This window comes from Periplaneta americana, chromosome 2 (assembly GCF_040183065.1).
Source record: "Periplaneta americana isolate PAMFEO1 chromosome 2, P.americana_PAMFEO1_priV1, whole genome shotgun sequence".
In the NCBI taxonomy this organism is placed as follows: domain Eukaryota; kingdom Metazoa; phylum Arthropoda; class Insecta; order Blattodea; family Blattidae; genus Periplaneta; species Periplaneta americana.
Window position 1 is genome coordinate 94368039 of NC_091118.1, and position 25875 is coordinate 94393913.

At 34.7% G+C, this 25875-nt stretch overlaps 1 long non-coding RNA gene across 1 annotated transcript; it reads right to left on the reverse strand.

Annotated features, from left to right (window-relative positions):
• Positions 1-3000: 3000 nt before the first annotated feature.
• LOC138694443 (uncharacterized) lies at positions 3001-8917 on the reverse strand. Its single transcript, XR_011330930.1, has 5 exons — positions 8684-8917; positions 7555-7715; positions 6830-7454; positions 6407-6614; positions 3001-6133 (listed from the first exon to the last, which is right to left on the reverse strand). It is a non-coding gene; the product is annotated as an uncharacterized lncRNA (long non-coding RNA).
• Between the last annotated feature and the right edge of the window lie 16958 nt (positions 8918-25875).

The following is a 25875-nucleotide window of genomic DNA, read 5'->3' on the forward strand; positions in this document are numbered from 1 at the left end:
TCACACTCTCCATTCTTCTCCATATCAATATTTCAAATACTTCTATTCGTTTCTCTTCATTTCGTCGTAATGTCCATGTTTCTGTCCCATACAATGCCACACTCCACAAAAAGCACTTCACTAGTCTCTTCCTTAGTTTTTTTCAGAGGTCCGCTCCTTTTTCTATTAAAAGCTTCCTTTGCCATTGTTATCCTCCTTTTGACTTCCTGGCTGTAGCTCATGTTACTGCTTATAGTACATCCCAAGTATTTGAAGCTGTTCACTTGCTCTACTGTCTCATTTGGAATTCGCAAGTTTACCTTCTTTATTTTTCTTGCGACAACCATGGTCTTCGTCTTGTTTGCATTTATCTTCATCCCATACTATTCACAGCAGTCATATTTAGCTCCTGTAGCATATCGCTTAGTATCGTCTCCTCTTCTGCTAACAACGCCATATCATCAGAAAATCTTATACACTTTATTCTTCTTCCTCCTACTTTTACCCCTCCCATGTTTTGAAAACAGTTCTTCGCCAAATTCTCCAAGCAGATGTTGAACAGAGTAGATGATAAAGGGCAGCCTTGTCGTACTCCTCTTCCTATTTCACTTCCTTCAGATATTTCTTCTCCTATCCTGATTTTGACTCGTTTCATATACAGTGCTTATACTAACTGGCTCCGCAGTGAAGCAAGCGGCAGTATTCGACCCGGCAGTGATGTAAAGTTGGTACTGTGTAGCGCCTGGTTTGAACACTTACGAATATTACATCTCCTCTCTCGCTCCCTCCCACCCTCCATCATTCAATGCGGCCAAGGTCATTGACTCACTCCATTGATACCAATACAACTCATCCAGTCCCCGCATTCTGCTTGCCACTTCTCCTGCGGAGCCAGTTAGTATACGCACTGTATAAGTTACTGAACAGCCTCCTGTCTTTCCAATCCACACTTATTTTCTTCAGGATGTCCATCAGTTTGTTCCAATCCATTCTGTTGGAGCTATTGCAACGTGTTGAAAATGCATGCCAATTGATACGTGATGACAACATGGCGTTTGAGCGAACTCACTCGCCAGGCGTGTGTACATCGTGCTCAGGCATATGTAAACAATGGAGGGGGACACATAGAGCACCTTTTGTAAACATTAAATGACAAGTTTCCAAACCTGTACTTGTGAGACGACAACAAAAAAAAAACAAAGTGTGAACATTTTTCCAATAAATAAGCATTTTCCATCAAATTTTCTTATAAGGAATTGTTCTTATGTTTGATCCAGGAGCAAACTCACGCGCTTTCTAAATATATTCATAATCACCCTGTATATATATGAAGAAGGTATGTTAATATAATAAAAAATTCCAACCATTTAGATATATATCTATGAGGAATTTGTATAAAAATTTCAAGCTTCACCTTAAATAATTTTTTATGAAAATGTAGCTGAATCATTAAGTGTATAAGAATTTGTAATAACACAAAAAATACTCTATATGTCGAAAAAGTGACCAGAAAAAATTCAGTATGTAGGACACACCACTTATAATGTGCATGCCAGTTTGCAACTCTCTACAATAAAAACTGCATTACTGGCAAAATATTTTGTAATTGATTGCATTTTTGCCTACTTCCCTCTTTAAGAGGCCCGTAACACTCAAAACATTAGGAATCCCTGAAATATATAATTTACTAAGACGCCACCTGTTTGTAACTTGATATATATTGATAAACATCAAGAATTTATTACTGTACTAGCACTTCATCATGATTGTGATATTACAATAACAAAAAATATGAAGGTTACAAAACAACTGCAGCAAGCCACGAATAAGTTAACCGTGTCAGACGGTCAATTGCACTTGTATGCAACCATTTTGCTTCAGAGAAACTGTTCATATTTTTTCAGTCCCCCACTATGGACAATAACAAAACCCAAACTTATTGTTAGTTTCCATTCATCACGTCAAATTTTTTTAGAAATATGTTTTAGAAATTTCTGAAAAAGCCTATTTATTGAAATAATTTACTATACATAATTACATAATTAAATGTATTATTATTATTATTATTATTATTATTATTATTATTGTTAAAGATGGTAATTTATACAGAATTGAACCTTTAAAATGTTATAAAATAATACAATTAACAATTATTATAAACGAAGTATCTGCCAATTTAATTTTTTCGTAAAAAATATTGCTAGAGAGCATGAAAAAAACACTTCATTTCTTCATTTATTTGTATGGTATTGTCTTGGAGATGACAGGTATTAGTTTTTTCAATTTGTGTTTCTTTTGTGAAAATAAAGTTTCTTAAGAAGTGCTTAAAGTTACTTTGTATTTGTTGAAGTGTACCTTTCTCTCCCCCTCTCTCTCCTCCCCTCTCTCTCTCCTCATCGCCTCTCTCTCCTCCCCTCTCCATCTCTCTCCTCCTCTCTCCTCCCCTCTCCTCCTCATCCCCTCTCTCTCCTCACCACTCCATCTCTCCTCCCATCTCCCCCTTCCCTCTTCCATTCCCTCACCTCCTCCTCCCCTCTCTCCCTATCTCCCCCTCTCCTCCCCTCTCCCGCTCTCTGTCTCTCTCTGGAACTAAAGTTGTGAGGATCACGTAAGTTCAGTTCCCAAACAGCAATTATTTCCGCCTTGTCAGTGTTGCCAACTGTTACCAGATATCACCACATGTAGTAAAATCACGATCCTATGTACTGAATGACTTCTTTACTCACCGTACTTTACCTTAATGTTGGAAGGTTATTCTAAATAGTTTCAATAATAATGAGAATAATAATAATGAGAAATGTATTGCTATGTTCTATTCTTTTATTCCTTTACATTATTATTATTATTATTATTATTATTATTATTATTATTATTATTATTATTATTATTATTAGTATTAGCATTAATAGGTTACTAGACGTAAATATACAACAAAGTATAGTATATAATATTCAAGAATCAAATCTGTTCCAATACCTTTCACTTCTAGATACCTTTTTAAAGATTTCATTGGTTTGTAAATTGCTTAATAATGTTACACTTACACTTATTATTTCTGCAACTCCACGTCTGTTATTGAAAAAATGTATGATACATAACTGTGAAGTCTCTTTTTGGCTCTTGTGTCCTAAATTTAAATAAGAAAAAACAAATGATTCAAGAAATGTGAGCTGGTGAAAATTAAATACTCAATTAATAAAATAATTACTACCAAAAGAGTATTTTATTAATTCTATACAAAAGATGGATTACACAGAACAGAATGCCAGAAATCATAGATTTATACACAACATACAGCATGAAACGATCATCCAAAAATGCTTTTTGTACACAATAACATCTTTCAAACGAAGTGAAATAGCCAATAAGTTCAATAAATATTATGCTAATAAGTAATAACTATAATTAATAATTATCTACAAGCTGTAAAAGGGAATAAAATAGTATATTGTTGAAATTAGGGGGTTATGGTTTATTACGTGTATTTATAATTTTAATTACTTTTTCTACATTTAATTATATTTTAATTTCTATTAGATTAGTTGGTGGTGTGGTTGTTAGTTTTAATCTGTGTACGTCAGACTATTAAGGAAAAACTGAAAGAAATATTAAATCTACAATCTACTTTATATAACAATATTTAATCAAGAACTGAATATTACTATTAATTTAATAACATAAGACCCAAAACATCTCCAAGTCCAGACAATACACATGCTGATTTTCTTAAACATGTTGGCAAAGAAGCAAACTCACTACTTTTATCTTGTAATCTCATCTAAAATACAATATCTGTCTGGAGAAAATCTATCATAACATCAATTTTGAAAAGCAATTATTCAACTAATATCTTTTCGAGTTATCGACAGATACCACTTACTAGTATGATAGCCAAAATTATGGAAGAGATGATTTCATAGATTGAATTGGTTCCTGGAATCTAGTACCTAACTTTCATCTTATTGAGTTGACTTTAGAGAATTGCATTCAACAAATGGACAGATTTTAAATTTTAGTCAAGATATTAAAGATATTTTAAACAGAAAACAAAACACCTTAACAATTTTAATTTATTTTCAAGGATCATATGGCTCTGTAGATATAAATCACTTAAGAAATTGCAAACTTAGAGTGTCCATGATAAAGTGTTACACTGGGTCAGTGACTTGATTATTTGATTCATTGTCACAAATATATAAATAGAGACAGATTCATCTGGGCTTCCCACATTGTTGTTTTCAGGAATACATTTTCCAATATTAATGTCGATGGTCTAACTAAAGAAATAGATCTTATGATAATCTCATCATTTGCAGATAATATGGTTCTCTAGAACAAAAAATCACAGTCCACAAATATTAATAAACTGAGCCAAAATCCCAACAGACTTTTTGACTCTACTTGGAGAACTCAAACTTGCTCAATTAAGGGAAACTTTACTAATAAAACACAATCCCAAGTTATTTCAAAATGAATAGTACATAAGTTAACTTTAACAGATGATGTTAAGAAATGTGATACTTCTCCAGACATTTTAAAAATCATTAAAAACGATAAATGATCTGGTCAGTGAGTGACTACATACAGTATTTTTTATAGCTGGATCCTGTTTACCAAGCCATAGATGTAGTGGTGTTGTAGTACAATACCAGTATATTCCCTTTTACAGGGAATTATATTCAAACACTTGTTTGCCCCCATTTTAACCGTGACAGCACTTTTTAGTTCTTTTAAACATTCTGGTTATTGTATTGTGTTTGTGTTTAGTGAAAGATTTTAGATAAGGGCGCAAATAGCCATAGTAGCTGACACGCCCTTTTTAAACGCCACTAACTAACTAACTAACTAACTAACTAACTTCAAACACTGACTAATTTTGATAGTGAAAATTTAGATACACTTTTAAGCTTACAAAATATCCAGTATCAACTTCATAAATCTGAGAAGGCTGTCATACTATCAGATTCAAAATCAGATATTCTTGCTGCAGTATTGGACGTAACAGCATGAAATCTCAATATTTTACAGTGTTTTAATATTTTAAGCAAAATGGTCGAATTACATCGACGACTGGTACTTCCGTGGATCCATGAACTTTATGGAGTGGGAGGTAATGAGGTAGCTGAAAGGTAGCAAAATTACTGTAAGGTTATCTATACCTGCATCTTACCACACTGTTAAAAGAATAACAAGATCAGAACATGACAATGTGGTAACAAAATTCGGAATGATTCTAAAGCAAATGAAAAAATTGCAATAGGCCATCCGGCATCCGCTCCACGATGGAGGAAAATCCTCAGAAGAAACCAACTAATCAGACCAAATGGGGGATCCAAACTACCCTCGAGTGCAGCTCTGAATTTGCAGGCCAATGAGTCTACCGACTAAGCTACATTGGTGGCTCCATTAAAAATATGAAGTACATGGCACTCAGATTATTAAATTGACAAACATAAACAATTATTCATCAGTTAAGCTATAAAATATAATACATAGCAAGCAAGTTAATTCAATTTAAAAGTATAAACAATTCAATCAGTTGAAATATACAGAAATTGATAATAAATATCATGCAAATTACTTCACATTACAAGCATAAACAATTCATCACTTGTGGTATACAGCCTACTATTTAATTTACAGCACATACAATTCATCAGTTAAGCTATAGGCCTACAGTCTACTATTCAATTTACAGCATATATAATTCATCAATTAAGCGAAACAAAAATATAGTATAATACATAGTAAAAATAATACACCTAATTTAATAACTGAACTTCTATGAAAATCTACAGTGGAAGTACTCATATTATCACAGGCCATGATTGTCTCAAATATTTACTAAGAACTGATATTTCAGAATCTCCCCATGCCATTTCTGAAATCTCAATGAAGATATGGATCATTGTCTTGACTGTTTAACTTTACACAGCTTTCAATCATCTGGTTAAATATTGGAGTGCAAGATAACAAATGACATCAACTGCTGAACACTTGGTATCAATCAACCAACAACTTCATTACATTAAAGGGGAAAAAAAAACTGAAAGAATTAATTGTATATAGACACAACACATAAGACAAGGCCACTTCAGGACAGTAATTGGCAAGGCTCTGTTGTTTTAGGATTCTTATGTAGATTCAATTTCACCTGAAAGAAAAAAGTAGCATCTATAAGTATGCCTAATTATGAGAAATAAGAGAAACGGTTGCAATAGTAGTAGTAGTAGTAGTAGTAGTAGTAGTAGTAATGATGATAATAATAATAATAATAATAATAATAATAATAATAATAATAATAATAATAATAATAATGACTGTAAAGTATGGAAATTAATATTGCAATGTAATATCAAAAGGTGATTTCACACCATCAACTCTTATCATTTAGTACAACAAATCTATTATATTCAGTTGCAATCACCAGTAGCTGTTCTATCCTCCATTTTGTTGTTGGCTGATTTTTCACAAGTCTGCTATGATATGCAACACTATCCATGACAATAACGCATTGCCCTAATGTTCTCAGGTCAACAACTGTGTTTGCATCCACTTCTCAACTACAGGGCTATTCATAGCACTATGGTAGTCCTGACTTTTCTTTCAATTGCATGAAAAAATTAAATCAGCACCTGCAATAAAATTATACCTGGGCATATAATTACGTCACATGAATTCACAGCATTTAAATAAAGAAAATAAAACATAACATAACATGACATGAGATCCTCTTTGGTGAAAGGCTTTCCCACGTTTTTATTTAGTCACCAATTTTTATATTTTTGTACCCTGATTTAAAAAATTACTCTTGCCAAATTTATGTAAAATATAAATCAATATAACTTACCGAGTATAAATCCACCTTTCGTTCCGGCATCTAATCTTCCACCCTCATTTGTTGGTCTACGAATAACACCATTCATGTCACTGGAAACTTCACCTGTTTATTTCATGAATAAGTGGGTGATCCTACTTAAAAAAACAGAGAGAGAAAAGCAATTCACATTGACACTCTAAGAGACACAAAAATTTTAAAGACAGGAAAACCGTTCAAGAATTTTATAACTAACCTCTAGTTATAATATGAAACTATTAATTGCAAAACATGTTGTTCCCACCTGAATTCATTACTAGTAGCCTATATTAATTGCAATTTCATATTCCACATAAGTGTTAACCTATTTGTTAGTAAAAAATTCAATCACTCAATGTCTCACAATACATTGAAATTTACCATTCATAAAAATCCAAGTCTCATTCAAGAATACTACGGGTTTAGGGTTCTCATGCTCCACATTTCTTATAATTCTCTTAAAAACTTTCTCGTACATGTGTATAAGGATCCCCTTTGCTCCATAGAAATTTCATCTCTTTCAAAATTTTTTTCACCGATGATAAGGATACTCTAAATAAATATGTTTCATAATCATCATTCATATGTTCCAGAACTTTTGCTGCTGTTAGTACTTCCCCTGTAACAGTAAATGAAAATTATGCCATATTTTTATACATATGACTAATATCAGAATTACATTGCATAAATCAACACAATAATTCCTGTAACTTCCCTACCTTTATGTAACTTGTCATAAATAAATCTCGCAATTGCATCTTTCGTAAAATCATCAGCATCAGTCACTGGATGTTTACGTAGTCTATGTTTTCCTGGTGTCACAAGTGGGGTCCCCGTCTGTGAATTTGTTATCACTTTCCTAGCTCGTAGTAAAGCCAAGCTGTAATAACAAACAATAACATAAACTTCTAAAAATTGTTATATCATAAAATTCATGCATGATACCAACATTTACAACTATATGAATAGAAAATGATCAACATGTTAGGTTGGGTCTACGATAGGTTTAAGTAGGCTAATAGGCTATTTAGGTAATTCTCCAGAAAAGCTACATCAAAGAAGGCATAATTTTATTTTGTTTAATTGATTTCTGTGATATTTACATAGTGATGAACACGTGGTTTTAGTGCACAGCCACAAATACTTTTAGCACAAAAATCCTTTGACACTTACCTGTATATTCTAATGCATTGTTGTAGTCCCTCCCTCAAACTTGTTACTAATTACCAATATAACATGCGAGAGGTCCAGGACGAAGAGAAATGGTTAGTTTCCCAGTAGTGCGTCCTCGTCCTCTCGAGTGTTATATCTTAACAAGTACTTTGGGTGGGGTAGCTTTTCTGAAGAAACACCATATTTAATATTACTTAGACCAGTCATGAATAAATTGTTCAGCCAGAGTCAACGTTCCTATGCTTTATAGAGTATATTATATAGTTATTATATAAAACTGAATTATTTTTAAGCACCATAACAGGCCAACATTCATGTAATATTTGTTGCAATATCAAGTTAATAATTACAATATGACTTGTACTTTCTTCGGCCGATGTGGCATGTAAATTGTGATCTGAACGGTTAATTTAATACCAAAAGAGAAAACTGGAAAATTACTTTCGTGCTGTTTGATTATTTGTTCGTCTAATTTGTAAATATATTTAAGCTATCACCTACTGCAGTATTACAGTATCTTAAATGTATTTAGTTTGGCAATATGAAAATCACTGACTTGATTAAACATTAAGGCCTAACCTAAAAATTTGTTTTGTTTGACCACAATCATGAAATTATTAGTGCAAACTCCTAAAACTGAATACCACTTTGAAATGTATGCTTAAGAATACTTACTCCTAATAATTTTCCTATTCTGGTTGTAATTGCTGTCTCCGTTAGCATAATTCCTTCTTCATTATCTTCTTTCTTCAACTCATTATACACGTGAACTACAGATTTCTGAAGCGTACTCTGAATGCCACACATTTTCTTCCTTGGAGGAGTCACTGCAACACTATTTAATTTTTTGACATAGTAATAAAAATCTAAACACGAATGAAATTCATTAAAATTTGAAATAATATTTCTATCCATTACCCACGTGCATTATCACGCCCAAGTATGTTATATTTATTCGTACTTATCTGACTATTCTTGAATTATAACCACAACGCAACACATAAAATAACTATTATGTATTAATATTAATACTAATATTAATTAATTATTAATAAGTTCGAATTTCACTATCTTCCAGTAACCGGCTGAGAAATCTAGTACAATTTTAATTTCATGGAACTCCAGTACCGGCAAATATTGTCGATATTTGCCTCAGCTGCCAACATACCAGTTACAAAATCACTACCATTTATAGTATTTGTCAGTATCGAAATTCGAAACGAAGTTGGCAAAAGAAAATTCAACCTTCAAACTAGAAAATCACCATAATCCACTAGCATTTGTAGTAATGGGGGAAAAATGGTTAGGTTTCACCCTTAGGGTATCAAGTTACCTGGTCTTCCCTATAGAAAGGATATTTTCACTGATTTACAAAGTGTAGACCTCTGAAAAAATCAAATGTCGTTGGATCATGAAGTCGAAAACATATTTCACCCAGACCTGATTGGAATTTCATGATCTTCTGAATCTAAAGCAAGTATCACGGACTGGCAAGTATGTTTATGCGTGTACACCTACCATATTTTGATGACAATAAATTGTTACTTAAAGTTTATTTCTTACCGCTATAAATTAATTTTTAATCAAATTATAAGTCAACCAAGATTTTATTGAATAATTTATTAAACACAGTGTGTACAGATTTGTTTGAGGTTTCGTCCTTTGCATAATGTGAGATAGGCAGAATTCTTAGTGTGCACTCAAATATGTGATATGATGATCACAGGAGGCCACAAGATTTTATTGCCTCCTGATGAGGTCGCGGATTTGTTTATGACAACATCAGTTTTATTAATAAGCAGTAATAATATGTTGTTTCACATGTTACTTCTTACTACTACCATGGGCAGTAAAATCATGATCGACTTGTAATTCATGACGTGTTGGCTGCATGCATTTAAAGTCGTGCTTTGACTTCCAAAATTTATGGTCACTTTAAGGACAACCATTATATCTACTTTGCCTATTTTGGCATTGGTATCTTCAAATGTAAATTTTGCAGTATACAACGGTTGACTCGTATATAATAAATTCAGCGTACTGTAAAATTCGTCCTTGTTTTCAGTATTACTTTCCTCTACAGGGGCATAAAATAAAATTAGGGAAGGGTTTCAAAGAGTTCCTTTCATTTGCACAAAACATACTCTATCATTGACTGGCTCAAAGTTGATTACTATTCAAATATTTTGTACCTAATGGGCCGCTATATCGAGTGATTCTATGATGTTGTTACAAACTTTCGAAGATGGCAGAGGTTATCAATATGAACAATTTTCATATAAGAACTTGTGTTCGGAAACGTTTCGTTTGGTAGTGAAAATCTTTGATATAAGTGGTCAATGTAGCCAGCTAGCATCCAACTCAAGACCATCTTTCTGAAGTTTAATTGCAGACTCGCTGTTCCTACAAACATTGGTGAATTCTGATGAATATGACATGAATATTTGGCATTGTAAATGATGTTTTGACTGATAAAGTCTTGCAGCTATTCTTCCATTTCCATTTCCTCTTCCATAAATGAAATGCATGCCTTAACATGAATCCCTTCGTGATAACAAGATACTAAAGTAACCAAAGTTACTGTTTCTACGTAATGCTTAACCCAAATAAGCTAAAGCCATACAAAGAGAGCAGGTACATATATAAACTTAGGTGAAGTTTCAGTGCGTTGGCTATGAGTTCGATGTCAGCTGGCTATATAGAGTATTCCACCTTAAGAAAAAAGCATTGGTCTTACGGGTCTTGACTAGTACACTGTTGCCTCAAGATGCCTCCGTTAGTAGAACTAGTGAGGTATAGTATTTCTATCTCACTCTCTTCCTGATACGTACAGCGTTGTAGTAAGTTTATCGCACAAGATGGGTACGTTGAGTCCGTTGATATGATAAAAAAAACTATTAATGCCATAATTATGTCTACAAAAAAATACATTATATTTTATATACATTATAACTAGACTTTGGATATTTAGGCCATTAACCAACTTTCAGACACCTCAACTAGGCTCCATAATGATCGAAAGTAGGCATTAAAATACAGTTTTAGGGACCTAAAACATTACTGCAATTACAAATAATAATAATAATAATAATAATAATAATAATAATAATAATAATTCATTCATAATGTTCTGCCCAAGGGCAGGTCTTTCACTACAAACCCAGCATTCTCCAGTCTTTCCTATTTTCTACCTTCCTCTTTGTCTCCGCATATGATCCATATATCTTAATGTCATCTATCATCTGATTTCTTCTGCCCCGAACTCTTCTCCCGTTCACCATTTCTTCCAGTGCATCCTTCAGTAGGCAGTTTCTTCTTAGCCAGTGATCCAACCAATTCCTTTTTCTCTTCCTGATCAGTTTCAGCATCATTCTTTCTTCATCCACTCTTTCCAACACAGCTTCATTTCTTTTTCTGTCTGTCCATTTCATACTCTCCATCTTTCTCCGTTTCACATTTCAAATGCTTCTATTCCCTCTCATCACTTCGTCATAATGTCCATGTTTCTGCCCCATACAATGCTACACTCCACACAAAGCACTTCACTAGTCTCTTCCTTAGTTCTTTCTCCAGAGGTCCTTTTTCTATTAAAAGCTTCCTTTGCCATTGCTATTCTTCTTTTGACTTCTTGACAGCAGCTCATGTTACTGCTTATAGTACACCCAAAGTATCTGAATAATAATAATAATAATAATAATAATAATAATAATAATAATAATAATAATAATAATAAAACTGTTATTTTATTGGTTAAGAAGTGCTTATAATACAGACTTAAGGTTATGTGCAGCACATGTTTATCGTTATTAAATGTTAAGACGCTTATACGAGTAATACAAAATTTAAGATTATCTGCAGCACAGTTAGTAAATGTTACTGAGCGCTTATAATGCAGCACACTTTTTCCGTTATCTTTTTCCGTTATTAACTTCACACTATAATCAAACACGAACCTAAGATACACAAGCCTACCTAATGCCTTTGCTGTTTTGCTGACAGTTACATTTTGTGTACTTCTTCAAATAAGCGCAATGTATGTGTTTTAACAGTGTGAAATCTTAGCCTTAACTGTACCACTCCTACTTGCCTGTTAAGTTTTTCAACGGCTATATTCGGCAAGAGAGCGGAAGACTATGCCATCAATTTAGATGTTACACCGTTATTAGTAAATTAAATATATGGTAATTTTAGAGGTATAACACAATTTTAGCACACGAAATCGATCTAGTTCTCAATGAAATTATGTTCTATGAATTAAATGAAACTAATTAATTCCCAGTTCTCAAGAAAAATACTTATAAATAGTTGATGGAACAGCCTCCATAAGTTCAATGTTCTTTTCTTAAAGTGTAGGCCCCTAATCCTCTATAGTAATGTACTACGCTGTAAATAAAGTTCTGCACAGTATTCGCATGAAATTTGTAATATTGCTTTACAAACAATAAAACTGCAGCATAGAAACTTATTTTTTTATTTACTATGACCCGTTAATAACGTTTGGGTTGTTATTCTGCATTGTTACTTATGACATTAGCACACACATCACATTCTGTAATTGACAAAAGAAACGTTTCCAGACATGGATTCCTATATTTAAGTAATTCATAATTATCTCCTCTATCACCACATTTATAATAGTGACAGAATCACCCTGTATAATAGAACATACTAACATTTTTCAATCTCAGAATCAGATTGTGATAATCGAATTTCTTGCAGTGCTACCACATCCATAACAAAATTAGTTAATTTTTTTTATCAAGTGCGTCCGCTGCCCCTGACGAATATAATGTTCATACATTCCACGTACCAAAACTTTGACCCTTAGTCTTCTGCCTTTGTCGTCTTCTATTAAAACCACCCACGTTCGAGATTGTTTCTCCTTCGTAACAATATGTTCTTACGAGACGGGTTGTTAGTCAAGATTTCAACCCCAGAAATACTTGGAGTACCGAACCTGTTGTGGTCAGACCTAGTTCCAACGTCTACAGCAGTAGATCTACCAACCACTTTCCCATCAGCCACTGGGGGACGCCCTGTAACGCTATAAGATACCATGATGATCATTATGATTATGATGATTATTATTATGATGATGACGATGATTTATTATTATTATTATTATTATTATTATTATTATTATTATTATTATTATTATTATTATTATTATTATTAGTATTACTAGACGATTGACTGTTATTTATAGTTTATTTCATTCCGTTCATTACACACATTTAAATCTTAAAGTAAATCAGTTATTCATAGAATTCCAAAAGGTATATGACTCAGTTAAGAGAGAAATTTTATATAATATTCTTATTGAAGTTAGTATATCCAAGAAACTAGTTCCATTAAATAAAATACGTCTCAATGAAACGAACAGCAGAGTCCGTATAGGCCAGTTTCTGTCTGATGCTTTTCCAATTTGCTGCGGGCTAAACCAAGAAGACGCATTATCACCTTTACTTTTTAACTTTACTTTAGAATATGCCATTAGTAAGTCCAGACAACAGAGTGAGTTTAGAACTGAGCGGGCTATATCAGCTGCTTGTTTATGCAGATGACGTGAATATGTTAGGAGAAAATCCACAAACTATTAGGGAAAACACAAGAATTTCACTTGAAGCAAGTAACCAGATAGGTTTGGAAGTAAATCCCGAAAAGACAAAGTATATGATTATGTCTCGTGACTAGAACATATTACGAAGTGGAAATATCAAAGTTGGAAATTTATTCTTTGAAAAGATGAAAAAATTTGAACATCTTGAAACAACAGTAACAAATATAAATGACACTCGAAACGAAATTAAACGCAGAATAAATATGCAAAATGTCTGTCATTATTCGGCTGAGGAGCTTTTGTCGTCTAGTCTGCTTTCAAAAAACTGGAAGTTAGAATTTATAATGCAGTTAGTCCACACCTGTGGAGTAACGGTCAGCGCGTCTGGCCGCGAAACCAGGTGGCCCGGGTTCGAATCCCGGTCGGGGCAAGTTACCTGGTTGAGGTTTTTTCCGGGGTTTTCCCTCAACCCAATACGAGCAAATGCTGGGTAACTTTCGGTGTTGGACCCCGGACTCATTTCACCGGTATTATCACCTTCATATCATTCAGACGCTAAATAACCTAGATGTTGTTACAGCGTAGTAAAATAACCCAATAAAAAATATAATGCAGTTATATCACCGGTTGTATTGTATGGTTGCGAAACTTGGACTCTCATTTTGAAAGAGGAACAGGGGTTAAGAATATTCGAGATAAGTTGCTTAAGAAATTATTTGGGACTAAGAGAGATGAAGTTACAGGAGAATGGAGAAAGTTACACAACTCATTGTATTCTTCACATAACATAAATAGGAACATTAAATCCAGATGTCTGAGATGGGCAGGGCATGTACCACGTATGGGTGAATCCAGAAATATATATAGAGTATTAGTTGGGAGAACTGTTAATATTTGAATAGCTCAAATGCAAAACAAGTTATATCCCCAGAAAAGTTTTCTCAGAAATGAGCAAAATGAGCCACACAGTATATTTACAATATATTTTATAATTCTTTTTCATCATTCAATTCCTTCTATAGTAACAAGATTTTAGAGCAAATATTGGCCTTCAATATTCTTCCTTCATCAAATTATTTAAATTTAAAAAGTGGATATGACTTCATTTGCACAGATCTGCGTGTATAACTTGTTTTGCACTTAATCGTGATGTCAGTAGATATTAATTTTGAACTTAATAGTTCTGTAAAATATTGAAAAAAGGATATGGGTATCAGTTCAAATTATACATAATATTATTTTCATAATATTTCACAAAATTACAGAAAAATATACCATTTTTTTTAGATTGTCTGCTGAAATTTTTACATGAATAAAGACCTAATTTTATGATAAGCAATGAAAATTATACACACAGTTGTTATCATTGCAAATTAGACACATTATTTTCACAAAAGACAAAATTACTGAAAAATATAACATTTTTAAAACTGCCTGCTGAAATTTTCAGAAGAATACAGACCTAATTTTGGATATATTTTTAAAATGAGTAACAAAGAAAGTCCGTTCCAAACTTTAACCAGTAAGTTATTCTGTTCTTTTGGTAAATTTCTACACATACTCTACAGGAGGTTCAAGATCAACACAATTACAGTTCTCATTGGGTTCATCATGGTCTTTCCTAGCTGCAGGCGTTGACTGTAATTCCTTGTAGAAGGTCAGTCTAGGATCTTCTCTAAAATTCAGTCCACTCCTTGCAAGAAGATTATGAACATTCCTTATCTTGAGTGCAGATATCGGCCTCGAAGCATTTGTTGCTACAGGCGAGCGCTGCAAATGACCACATCCTTTCTTAAGTAGTGAAAGAGGAGAGCCACTGTCACTGAAGAGTGAAGAAAAACGGTTATTGATAGTTTCCTGTACTGTTTCTCTGTTTACTGTTAAAGAAGCAAATTGATCGCTATACCTGGCTTTTTTTTTCTTCTTTGCCTGTCTATTTCATTACGTTTCCTCTTCCTGGAACCCACGTTTTCTTCCCCAACTGTCACCATAAATACGTAAATACAACAAATTCAATTTCCTCTCATCACATTGACTGTTAAGCCTCGGTTTTTCTGAACCGACGCATGCGACGTGCGAGGTGCTAGGCCCGTCTCGTACAAATCTGGACTACACGAGAGATAGTGAGTGGTTTCTATAGTTGCGAAGTGCGCAGTCGCAGCCATAGAAACCACTCACTATCTCTCGTGTAGTCCGGATTTGTGCGAGACGGGCCTCGCACCTCGCAAGTCGCATGTGTCGGTTCAGAAAAACCAAGACTTTACAACGGTACATAACAATTATTAAAATTATTTAAAGTAGCAAAAAGAAAAAAAAAAACATGTTGCACATTACGTTAATAAAACCAAAGAATAGATATAACTTAAACTGAAGGAAACAGCTTCTTGGATGTAACTTATTTTGAGTCAAACGCAGGTTTTTATCATCCTGTCAATTGGAGGATATAACTTTTTCTGCACAGAATAAGTATCACATGTATAGACGCAAGGGACCCCTAAAGTAGCAGTAACAGCAAGAACTCTATTTTTAAAAAATGGATATAACTTGTTTTGCATTTGAGCTCTTCATTTCAGAATGAAAAGTTTTTATTAACACTTTCGATGTTTATCAACTTCAGCTGCTCAAAAGAGGTACCAAATGAGGTTTTTATCTGGTAATTATAGAACATTTATTACCGTTATACAACTCAGCCAGGTCCGGATGTGTCATTTCAAATGTACCGTATGTGCGCAAAGCTTATGTAAAACACGACAATTATTGTTATTGTATACATATTTCATCGTCAAGGAATGGAATAATCAGAAATTGATTTAATTATTGGAGTTATATTTTTCTAAATTTATTAATCGATCAACGCATTTAGTGCTATACGGATGACTTGTAAATTAAATACAAATACAATGTGTGACATTGAAATGGGGGCAGCCTTGATTGGACTCCTCAGTGAACAAAAAATTGTTAATACGTAATATACAGTACAATTAAAAGGTTGGTGTGATGATATATTTTTATTACAATGTTACGTAGGTCCATGGGAAGTCAGCTCTTCATTCTGGTGGGAGATGTAGACTTACTTCCGACAGAACAGTAATATACGGCGCCTAGAATATTTTATAGGTTGTTATTCAGAGCCATTATCATCAAACGTCCCAGAAAAGAGCGGCCGGCCGGTCGGCCGCGCCCTGCGTGGTTTCCGCCGAACGCATAACCATTTCTCCGGCGCTTCTCCAATATATAACAGTACTAACAATAAATGTTCAATGATTTGGACTTGTCTTGCTCACAGTCGTTGCTGAAAATGGCCCCCGTTTGCCGCCACACACAACTGACAACTTCTGATAAACGAATGAACAACACTCTGAAGTTCCACATCACTGATAGCTTGGATTTCTTCTCGTATATAGTATTATAGTTCATCTATACAATGAGAATTTTTCTTATAAATCCTACCTTTTAGTCATCATCATCATCAACATCACGGGTTGAGCCGGTAGGCCCGTTCCGTCCCCATTAGAATTGTTCTCTCCAACGAAACCTAGGACGACCAACATTTCTCCTTCCTCTTGGAGCATACTGGAAAGCTTTCTTGGGGATTCGGTGATCCTCCATCCTTTCTAGATGTTCCATCCACCTATTTCGGTGATTTGTTAACTTTTGTGTTATTCCCTCTATCCCTAATTCTTTTCTGATATCTTCATTCCTCTTGTGTTGTAATAAAGAATATCCCGCCACTGATCTTAGGAATTTCATTTCTGAGGCTTCTAGTCGTCTTTTGTCTCTTTCTGTTAAGGTCCAAGTCTCTGCTCCGTAAAGTAGTACTGGAAGGGCTACTGTTTTGTAGAGTTTTAACTGTGTTTCTTTCGTTGTTCTTTTTCCTAAGCTCCGTCTAATTGTTCCACATATACCTTGAAATCTATGCATCTTTTCTTCCATATCTCTTTTTTCCATATAAGAAATGTTGCATCCTAAATACCTATTTAAAATTACTAACTTGCTCAATAATTTTGGAGTCAATAACTATTTTCGACCTTTTATGCTGGGTCCCTATGAAAGCCATTGTTTTTGTTTTAGTGTGTGATATTTTTAAATTATAGCCTTTGGTTATTTGACTCAGTTTATAAGCTGCACTTTGGAGGTTGTATTCTGTATCAGCAATCACCACTTGGTCGTCTGCAAAAAGTAGGCAATTTACAGGTGTTTCATCTAAGATAAAATCACAGTTTAAAATATTCAGCCAGTCATCAATGGCTTCGTTAAGATAAATATTAAATAAAGTGGGTGATAGTGGGCACCCTTGTCTAACACCTCCATTAACTTCTGTTGTTAATTTACCTGGACCTTTCCCTTTGTCAATGCAAATATTGGTATTAAGATACATGCTACGTAATATTCTTATCAGATGTTGTGGGTATCCTCTTTTCTCCATTATTTTCCATAATTTTGATCTATTCACTCTATCAAAAGCCTTCTCATAATCGATGAATAATAAGTGTGTTTCTAAGTTATATTCTCTTCTTTTTTCAATTATCTGGTTTATGGTGAAGATACAATCTGTTGTTGATCGTCCTTTCCGGAATCCATGTTGTTCGTTTTTTAACAATACTTCTGTAATTTTATTTAATCTTCTTGTTATTAATTTTGCATATATCTTATAACAAGTACCCAGTAAACTAATACCTCTATAGTTATTGCAATTGCTTCTTCCACATCTTTTGAAGATTGGTACAATGACAGCAGTTTTCCATTCTTCTGGAATGTATCCGTGACTCCAACATATATTTATTAAATTAAGAAGGCGATATAATACAGCTGGTGTCGCATACTTTATCAGTTCAATATTAATATTATCAATACCAGGACATTTTTTTATTTTTACTACTCTTTATTACTTCTATCATCTCATCCATTGTTATATAGTCTATATGTGCTTCCTCAGTATTTATGTAGACATCTTCTTGATCGGGTTGAGTCCATAATTCTTTGTAAAATTCCAGCCATTCACTTTCTATAATTGGATTCAATTGTATTTTATCTTTTTCCTCAGAATTTATCATTTTTAGGACTTTATATGCATACTTTTGGGCTCCATGAAAATCACATTCTAATTCCTTTACATATGTTTCCCAACTTTTTCTATGTATCCTTCTTACTTCTCTCTTAGCAATTGCACATCTCCTTTTATATTCAGTTCTATTCTCTATGGATTTGTCTTGTAAATATCGTAAATATGCGTCCTTCTTGTTTTTAATTATGTCTGCAATCTCTTGATTCCATATTCTTAACCCTCTTTTTTATGTCTTTTGATTCTCTTTCCAAGAGCTTCTTCTGCTGCTTGGAGTATTACCTTCTTTAGTGTTTCCCATTCCAAATTGATATTATTACTGACAGGCATTTCTGTAAATAAATTATCTAACCTTCTCTGATATAAATACTTGATGCTCTCTTGTTGTAACAAATTAACTTTATAAATTTCTTTTTTGTTGTCTTGTTTTACTTGACTTCTTTTCCAAGGAGTTGGTATTATTAATTTTGATATTACCAAGTAATGATCTGAGTATATATCTTTACCTCGAAATACACGTACATCTTCTATTAAGAGAGCTGTTTTTCTATTAGCTATTATGTAATCAATAATGCTGTATATATGTCCATCCGTCCTTGTAAATTTATATATATCTTTGTGTTCAAAGAACGTGTTCATTACCCTTAATTCGTTAAAAGAGCAAAATTCTCTAAGGTGTTCACCATTCTTATTGATTACTTGTTCTCCTTTATTTCCAACGATTCCTGGGATTTTCTGGTTTCCTACTCTTGCGTTTAGATCGCCTGACAGAATAACATAATCATTAGGATTTATTGAGTTATATGTTGTTTGTAATTGTTCATAAAATTCGTCTGTGGCTTCTTTTCTTCCTTCTTCAGGTGCATATGCACCTATAATGGTTATATATCCTCTTCCATGTTTGCATCTGAGTAAAATTAGTCTTTCATTTATCCATGTGTAACTGTGTATTTTATTCTTAAGACTTTTATTAATGAAAATTGCTACACCAGCTGAGGCTCTCTTGTTTTGTGGGACTCCACTATAAATATATAAATAGTCTTCTAGTTCTTCTGTTCCTTTTAATTTCTTCTTCGTTTCCGTAATTACTGCTATATCTACTGAGGCGGCTTTCAATTCCTTCTCTAAAATCTCTACTTTGTGGTGAATGCTTCGAACGTTCCAGGTTGCTATCCTCCATCTGTTAGTTTTTCCTAATCGTTTGTCCTTGTTACTGCCATAGGTCGTCTTCAGTTTATCTATCCGGCTATTCCTTTGGGGAGTTCGAGTTTATTTAATTGTCCTCATAGTAGGTAACCAGCCTACTGCTGAGTAAGTCCGATGGTGGGGCTGCCACCTCTAAGCATTCGAACTTGCTCCTCACTTGTATAAGCCCCCAAGGAGAGGGGAGCCTCTTCCGCTAGAATCTTCTACCGTTGAGGTCTTCACCCTTGTTACCCCGGGCATGGGCCCTCCATATTTATAACCCCTGGAGAGAGGGTGTCCCAGTATTTAAAACCCCTAGGAACCGGGCTCCTTGTTGGTCCACGGGTCCTTATTGCCGTAGCTATTCGGACCACCCCACCATATCTGGTGGGATCCCTCATCTGCCAACCGAGGGACGCGCCCGATAGGGGTTACAAGGTCCCCCACGGGCTACCTTTTAGTGTTCCCCATAAATAAAAGTCACAGGATGTTATATCTGAGCTTCGTGGAGGCTTCAAATTATTACTATTTAGTCTCGTACCGAAAATACGCCTCAATTCCCTCATTGACATGGCAGCTGTATGAGCAGTGGCGGAATCTTGATGGAAATAAACTGACAATCGTTCCGTATAAGAACACTACATTTTCTGCATTATTTTCGATTCTTCGACGAGCTGTTTCTTTAAATATTTTAGCAAGTCGTCTAATTCTTTTGGCAGAAAGCACAGGTCTGTTTGGAAACTTTATTCGAAATTTTCGTCTTGTTTTCGGACACTATCTTCTGCCTTTTATGTATGTATTGTACATATACACATGTTCACACAGTGAGAATTTGTTGCTAGGCATTACATAAATACACAATAATCACTCAACTTTATACACTAACGTTGTAAAATTGAAGAATTGAGAGTTTCATTACACGACTTCTAAGCACACTGAATGCCATAGGCCTATGGCTACTGGAGCTCGATTTCGCAGGGCGCTCTGTAGAACTTCTTTGCTTGTGAATGAATAAACTGTTGCATTGCGAATGTCAATACCAGTTTTTCTGTATTACTGACAAATCAAAGAGAATTAAGTGAGATTCATAGGATTTGAAATGAGTGGATTCGTTCGATTTTACTTATTGCAGACAGGACAAGTGTAAAGCAGTAGAGGTCATAATATACAGAGTGGGCACAAAGTCCCGTTACCTCTATAAATACCCCAAGTATACACAATATTTACGCAATTACTGTCATAATGCAGACATAGGCCTACATCCACTTTACACCAACTGTGTATCCTAAGTGTTCAAAGGATCAGTATGTCTCCCACCATTCTACTCACACAAAATAATGCGTCGCCAGGTTCGGTGTGACATTCGCCTGGTGTAATCTGTTGGAAAGCGCGTCGCACGGCGTCCTTCAATTCATCAATAGTGTCGTACCGTTCCTGTGCAACAATGCTCTTGATGAAACCCACGCGCATTGTCACAGGTTGTGATGCCCATTATGCCATTTCCGTTCGTGAGTACCTGAATGAGGTGTTTCTACAACGCTGGATTGGTCTTGGGTCATCCAACTTACCAGCTCCTCTGACTGGCCACTTCGAAGCCCTGACCTCAGAACCTCAGCAATGCTGAGGCGAATGTCACACCGAACCTGGCGACGCATTATTTTGTGTGAGGAGAATGATTGGGGACATACTGATCCTTTGGGCACTTAGGGCACACAGTTAGTGTAAAGTGGATGTACTTATGTGTGTATTATACCGTATATTTGAGGTATTTATAGGAGATAACGGGACTTTGTGCCCACCCTGTAGAATATAGATGTGTAGAGTAGCATGCAGTTTTGTAGTTTTAGAAATTATTTTTTGTTGAGAAGCGGATATAATTTATTGAGTCTTGCGTAGGCCAGTTTAAGTTTGTTGTTGATATGATGTTTCCACGACAGATGGCGATCTAAGTGCACTCCAAGATATTTTACAGCTTTATTCGTTGATTTCCATGATATTACATTGGTTGCAAGATTTATGCATTGAGGATTAGCAGGACGACACAAAGTAAATTATAATTACTTCGCAATTGTTGTAGTAATTCAGTGTGATGTGCCAAATTTGTTATTTGTTTATTTAACGACGTTGTATCAACTACTAGGTTATTTAGCGTCGACGGGATTGGTGGTAGCGAGATGGTATCTGGCGAGATGATACCGAGGATACGCCATAGATTACCTGACATTCACCGTACGGTTGGGGAAAACCTCGGAAAAACCCAACCAGGTAATCAGCCCAAGCGGGGATTTAACTCAGGATCGGCAGGCAAGCGCCTTTGCCGAGTGAGGTACGCCGGTGGCTGCGCCAATTTTCAAGTCAAGGAGTCATATAAACATTATTCTGTTCTATCGATCCGTGGACACCAAAAAGTAAATTCAACTTTCATAAGAATTTAAACATAAAAGTAAGTATTGAAAAACAACTACAAGGTACAACTACAAGGTAAGTACACGAATCTTGAGTAAGATATCTCCAAGTTATAGCCTGCAATAGCTTTACATTTGTGTTTATGCTCCTTTATTATTTCAGGACAAATTAATTATATTAAAAATTAAAATCAGTTTTGGAAATGTATAAAAAAGAGTATGAAAGTACCGGCATACGGATTTGTATTAACATGGATATTAAGTTAACATTGTTAATGTGTAAAATTATCTCAACAAATTAAGATTTACAATATTGAAAATATAGTACCAGTAAATCCACCACTGCAGTTTTCACAAAGAAAGACAAATTCTTGCACCTACGTTAACTGTAAAAGAGAAAATCATGTTGTACTCTTCACGTACGAAATATTTTATCTTCGTGTTCAAATGGACGTTAAATTCGCACGGAGGAAAACACTAAAATTCATCCGTGCTAGAGCAATTCAACGAATGCACCAAAATATAACAGCTACATACTTCCTTGGCTCTAACATACTAAATAAGGTTCGACGTACAAGACATTAACATTACAGTAATTCTATATTTTGCACAAGTCTGGGGAAATGTTGTCAAGGCTCATCACTGCAAGTTATTCAGAATAAAGTTACGTGTAATATCTCACAATTCAGTTTCATGAATAAGTCTTGTACAGGGACAGTATTTTATTTTTACTAACATTTCTAATATTAACCTGGCTATACCTTTGGATCAACGATTGAGAACCGGAAACACCGCTTGCTATCCCCTTCCACGACTGGAGTTGGATGATACTGACGTTATATACAAACAAATCACTTTACTAAGTATAGGAGGGAAGAAAAGTAGTTCATCCATTTACGTAAACTAGCAAATATCACGCTTTTGAGTCTGCTAATTTTCATTAGGTTTTCGTTTAATCAAAATACAGTGCAGTATTAACAATGAGTGTTTTTACTCACGAACTGAGCTGTCCATGTGGACGTATTCATTATGCAGTGTATATTATACTGTCTACAGCACATTAGCGTACAATATAGAGAATGAAGTTAAATTGAAAAATAAATAATGGTAATATGGATATTTAAACACATTTTTTAAAATGGTGGCCGTTCATTTCGATATAGGCTTCAGTTCTAATGTGCATATTATCGCACTATAGACTATTGTAAGTAATTCCAATTACCAGGTTTGTACTTCGTATCAGTAACTCATGTTGAAATAATTCTGTACCTACTCTATAAAAGAGTACCTTACGTACTGTAAATTCAATCTTCACTTCTGCCCGATCCGAAAAGATAAAATTACTCAGACATGCTGTCTATTGTCCGTCCAAGTGGTTATGTCCCAGGGTCGTAGAAAGTGGGGAAATTACGTGACAGTTAATTATTTAACGAGGCCCTTTTATTTAAGTTATTTTAAACAGTTGTATAATATTACGTAAACGTCCAATTCCTAACAGAAATTAATGTTCTCAGAAAACAACTAAGACAGCCACGCCACTAGCCTTTACAGAAAGGCGAATAGAAGCACGTGGGGGAAACCGAGATGCGACGTAGGGAAATGGACGACAGTACCTGTGTGAAAATGATTCAGTATTGAAAGCTCGGTAAAACGAGGATTGAGCGGATTCCGACGATTTTGCAATACAAAGTGTTCGAATTATAAAGCGAATTTGATGGAATTTTTTGTGGAGATGCATTTTAAAACTTAAGCATTCTATTGGTAATTGTTACAAGTAAAATAACTGTAGAGATATGTGGCAAATTACCTGTGAAATGAAACGTCCAACGTAATGTGAGTGCAAACGTTCTGTTTTCTAGTCAGTGAAACGATTTTAGTCACATGAAACACACGATACGATGTAATGTGAAGAACGCTGAACTGTTATTAATTCAACACGCACTGAAAAACACTCTGCTGGAGCATATATTACTACAATAAACACATAAATTTCACAACTGAACTTTCTTTCGATGCCCGCCATTATGATACACAATGACGTCCTTCAACTGCCAACGTAAAAAACAAAAAATCACTACTTCACGACAGCCACACTCAATCGCTTGCGTTTTCGATCAAATTCGTGCATGCACCGCTTTCCGGATCAATAAAGTTGAGGCTCTGATTCACAGTCAAATGACGGAAATTGTTAACATCCAGGCCTTCATATCCCTTCCAGCAGTCCGTCATTATTGTGGTTTGAGCGGCGACATGTTTCCGAATAACACCAAGAAAAGTATCTTTGTCCCTCTTATTATTCGGACAAATCTCCAATCGCACTTCCTTCGTCTCACGATCTATCATGCCCAAAACCCGAGAACCCTCCACAATACGACCACCAGCCTAAAATTTCCTACGTCCAATCTTGCATTCATCAATTTCTACTATATGATTCGGCCCTCCAATTCTAGGTTCGTTCTTCTAACGGCGATCCACATTGTCTGAAAGAAAATAACACTTATAGCAAATAAAAGCCTACAAAAACCTAAACTAACCTAACCTAACGCATCATAAAAGTCTAAACTAACCTAACCTATTTCACTAAACTCCAAAACTAACCTAACCTGTCAATAAAACCTAAACTATCCTAACCCAACATTGCACAGTTTCGTATATGCAAAGCATAACAAAAGCCTAAACTAACCTGACCCAACTTCTCAACAAAATCCTAAACTAACCCAACCTAACCTGCCACAGATTTGCCTACACAAAGCATAAAAAAGCTAAAACTATCTAACACATAACAAAAACCTAAAATAACCTAACTTAATCTAAACCCTAAACAAACCTAACTTAACCAAAACCCTAAACTAACTTAACCTAACCAAATTTCTAACCTAACCTAACATAAACAAACCTAACTAAAACCCTAAACTAACCTAACCAAAACCCTAAACTAACTTAACCTAACCAAAACCCTAAACTAACCTAACCTAACCAAAATCGCAACCTAACCTAATCTAAAGAAAACCCTAACCTAACCTCACCTAACCTATCCTAAACCCTAAACTAACCTAACCCAACCAAAATCCTAAACTAACCTAACCTAACCAAATTTCTAACCTAACCTAACATAAACCTAACTAAAACCCTAAACTAACCTAACCAAAATCCTAAACTAACCTAACCTAACCAAAACCCTAAACTAACCTAACCTAACCAAAATCGTAACCTAATCTAAACTAACCTAACCTAAAGAAAACCCTAACATAACCTCACCTAACCTATCCTAACCAAAACCCTAAACTAACCTAACCTAACCAAAATCCTAAACTAACCTAACATAACCTAATCAAAACCCTAAACTAACCTAACCTAACCTAACCTAAAACCCTAAACTAACCTAACCTAACCTAACCTAACCAAAACCCTAAACTAACCTAACCTAACTAAAATTCTAACCCAACCTAACCTAACCCAACCTAACCTAACCAAAATCCAAAACTAACCTAACCTAACCTAAACCCTAAACTAACCTAACCTGTCACAGATAATTATGCTTCGTATCATAAAAGTCTAAACTAACCTAACCTGTCACTAAAATCCTAAACTAACCTAACCTGTCACTAAAATCCTAAACTAACCTACCTGTCACTAAATCCTAAACTAACCTAAT